The sequence below is a fragment of the Cebus imitator genome, unplaced genomic scaffold (assembly GCF_001604975.1).
Source record: "Cebus imitator isolate Cc_AM_T3 unplaced genomic scaffold, Cebus_imitator-1.0 Scaffold76, whole genome shotgun sequence".
NCBI lineage: Eukaryota > Metazoa > Chordata > Mammalia > Primates > Cebidae > Cebus > Cebus imitator.
The window spans coordinates 9,921,038-9,924,876 of NW_016107391.1; the positions used below are offsets into that span (position 1 = coordinate 9,921,038).

The 3,839-nt window shown below is 43.1% G+C and overlaps 1 long non-coding RNA gene across 4 annotated transcripts in view; it reads left to right on the forward strand.

The window, feature by feature from the left end:
- Positions 1–3,839, forward strand: part of LOC108307179 — a 33,208-nt gene that overhangs the window by 17,489 nt on the left and 11,880 nt on the right. For all 4 annotated transcript variants that reach the window (XR_001826432.2, XR_005200929.1, XR_005200928.1 and 1 more), the window contains exon 4: positions 1,887–1,985. This is a non-coding gene — a long non-coding RNA (uncharacterized LOC108307179). The remainder of the gene's footprint in view (positions 1–1,886; positions 1,986–3,839) is intronic.

Here is a 3,839-nt window from a genome sequence, read left to right on the forward strand (position 1 = left end):
AATAGAGAAGCATGGCTAGTATGTTCAAAGAATAGCAAGGCCTGGGTAGTCTTAATGAAGAAAGCAATGGAGAGAGTAATAAGAGATGAAGTCAGTGAGCTAAAGGAGGGCATGAAGATTAGAGTAGGGCCCCATAAACTGGGTGACTGTCAAATGAAATTAAGGCTGCTGAGGCAGAAATTATTTGATAAAAGTTTATTGGACGCCAAATGTGAGGACAAACCCAGGAAAACACAACAACAAAGTTAAGAGTGTTCTGGAGTCTGTTACAAGTTGGAAGGCTTTTACAGGAAAGTTAGAAGAAAGGAGGGGGACTCTTCATATAAGAGTTGTCCATTTTCATTGGAAGGTATAATACAAAGGTTACAATAATTGGCTACCGATTGCAACATACAGGCTGAAATGTCTACATGCAAGACAATCAGTAAAATGTTATGACTCAGAGATAAATCGGTGTACCTGGGTTGTGCATTGATCAGTACATCAATAATTTGAGAAACTCATAAGATTCCTTACTCAGGGACAAGGTGTCACCATGAATCACTAGACCTTCCCAAGGTGGGTTAATTTAGAAGCCTGTTTACTTTTATTTTTATTTTTTGAGACAGAGTTTTACTCTTGTTGCCTAAGCTGGTATGCAATGGTGTGATCTTGGCTCACTGCAACCTCTGCCTCCTGGGTTCAAGCGATCCTCCTGCCTCAGCCTCCTGAGTAGCTGCGATCACAGGCATGTGCCACCACGCCTGGCTGATTTTTTTGTTTTTAGTAGAAATGAGGTTTCGCCATGTTAGCCAGGCTGGTCTCAAACTCCTGATCTCAGGTGATCTGCCCACCTCAGCCTCCCAAAGTGCTGGGATTACAGATGTGAGCCACTATGCCCAGCCACCTGTTTACTTTTAAAGTAAACTGTCAAATGTGACCTGTAGGTTGTCATCATGTATAATTTGTCATCCCAATTGGGAAACTTCTGGAATGAAAGGTGGAAGTGAGGGTTAACACTAGGTCAATGGAGAGAAGCCATGACTGTCCTGGACAAACTCTGATGTGTAATCATTCGACTTATAGACCATTGTAAGGACTTGGGCTTTAAAAAAATCTGATTGAGATGGGAAGCAATTGGAAGGTTTTGAGCAGAAAAGTAACATGATGTAACTGAGATAGCCCTGAACTACTATGCTGAGAGTAGATTGAAGGGGCATAGGAGCAGCCTTAATGACGAGGGATTGGCTGGGGGCTAACAGGATACAGTCAAGAAACTGGATTCTACATATGCTGAAATTATGGCAAAAGACTTTATTCACAGACTGGATGTGGAGTACGAGAGGAAGAGCAGCCAGGAAAATGAAGTTTCCATTTACTGAGAGGAGGAAGACTTCAGGAAGAGCAGATTTGGGACATAATTAGGAGCACATGTTAAAATTTAGACATGCTATGTTTGAGACACCTACTATATATCCAAGTGAGGGTATCAAGTGGGCATTTACTATGCAAGCCTGGAGTTCAGTTCTCTTTATATATTGGTGATCTTCAATGCAGAGATGATATTTTTTTTTTTTTTTTTTTGAGACGGAGTTTCGCTCTTGTTACCCAGGCTGGAGTGCAATGGCGCGATCTCGGCTCACCGCAACCTTCGTCTCCTGGGTTCAGGCAATTCTCCTGCCTCAGCCTCCTGAGTAGCTGGGATTACAGGCACGCGCCACCATGCCCAGCTAATTTTTTGTATTTTTAGTAGAGACGGGGTTTCACCATGTTGACCAGGATGGTCTCGATCTCTTGATCTCGTGATCCACCCGCCTCGGCCTCCCAAAGTGCTGGGATTACAGGCTTGAGCCACCGCGCCCGGCCAGAGATGATATTTAAACCATGAAACTGGATTTTTTAAAAAGGAAGAAGACCGAAGACTAATTTCTGAGCACTCCAATTGTAGGCAGTAGTGGAGATGAAGAAAAACCAGAGCACTATATGGTAAAGGAGCAGCCAACAAGGTAAGAGGAAAATCAAGCAAGTGTCATTTTGTTGTTGTTTTTGATACGTAGTCTCACTCTGTCACCCAGGCTGGAGTGCAGTGGCACAGTCTCCGCTCTCTACAACCTCTGCCTTCTGGATTCAACTGATTTTCCTGCCTCAGCCTCCCAACTAGCTGGGAATACAGGCACATGCCACCATGCCCGGCGCAAGTGTCATGTTGTAGAAAGCAGTTCAAGGATAAAAGAGAAATGAGTTTGTCAGATAGATGTCTTGAAGAGGTCAGGTAAGAGAAGGACTATGAATTGACTGTTGAACTCAGCAGCATGCAGGTCACTGGGGACCTTGATAGAGATGCTCTGATGAAAGGTGAGGGCTAAAGCTCAATTGTAGTGGGGCCAAGTGAAAATTAGAAGAAAAAAGTCGGAAGTAACAAGTTGATATAGCAATCTTCTGAAGACTTTGGCTGTTAAGGGACAGGGAGAAATGGGGCAGGAGCTGAAGACAGAAACTGAGTCAAGAGAGAGCTTTTACAGCCTGTTTGCTTACTGAATGGGAAAGAACCAGTAGAGAGGGAAAAGATTTATGATGGAGGAGTCAGGAGAATTGATGGAGCAACATCTTTGAGTTGGTAAGGGAGTATGGGTGGGGTGGGTATAAGGCTAGGGCTGAGCGTGGTGGTGGCTCACACCTGTAATCCCGGCACTTTGGGAAGCTGAGGCAGGCCAATCACTTGAGCCCAGGAGTTCAGTACTCGCCTGACCAACATGGAAAAATCCTGTCTGTACTAAAAATACAAAAATTAGCTGTGTGTGGTGGTGCATGCCTCTAATCCTAGCTACTTGGGAGGCTGAGGCACAAGAATCACTTGAACCTGGGAGGCAGAGGTTGCAATGAGCCACGATCATGCCACTGCACTCCAGTGGGGAGGAGAGACCGTTCATCTCAAGGAACAGGAGAAAAGACAGAGTGTGTGGGTACAGATGGAGTTAGGCTGGTGGATTATGGTGCTTGTAGAGGTTCTCTCCACCGCTTCTATTTTCTAAGTGAAGTAGGAAGCCAAGGCACAGCTGAGGGTGAGCATGGGAAAGGAAATGATAGATTTCTGAAGAGAAAGAAGGTCCTCCAGGATAGAGAATGAACCAGGGCAATTAGGATCCTCTTGAAGTCACTGATGGTCAGTTTAAAGTGAAACCAGTCAGCTGGAATATATTTTCCAGCTGCATTTGGCTATGCAGGTGCCAACGAGAAGTAGGAGGGAGGTTAGATTTAACCAGCTTTATAGTTTCCCCCAAAATCAAGGCAGATAAGAAAGGGACATGAAAGTTGATTGTGATGATTAAGCAGGGAATTTAAGCTGTCCAAGAAGGAGAGTAAGGACATGAGTAAGGTGAGAGATAGAGAAAATGTGGACATCTTTGCCAGGTATGGAGCTAAACACAGCATGCATTCTCTCGTGTAATTCCCACCCAAATGGAACTGTTATCATCCCTCTTTACAGATGGAAAAGCTTAATTTTAGGGAAGACTATAACTTGCTCAAGGTCACACAGTTGATTGAAAAGTGACAGACTCAGCATCAGGTACAGGACACTTGTCTCCAAAGGCTATGTACTTAGCCCTATTTGCTTTAACTGGAGTATTAGTGGGCATTTAAAAAAATTGATGCATATGTGGAAAGGATGGTAATTTTGTCCAATATGTTTTTGATAATGTTTTTCCATCTTGTGTTAATTTTAAGATATTCTGTTGTACAGAATACTTTAAAAGTTTATAGTAAAATCTATGTATCTTCAATTTCCTATTCACCTTAAAATTAAATTTCACCTATATTTTCTTCTAGCTTTTGATTTATTTACTCTTGGCTGTATTTTA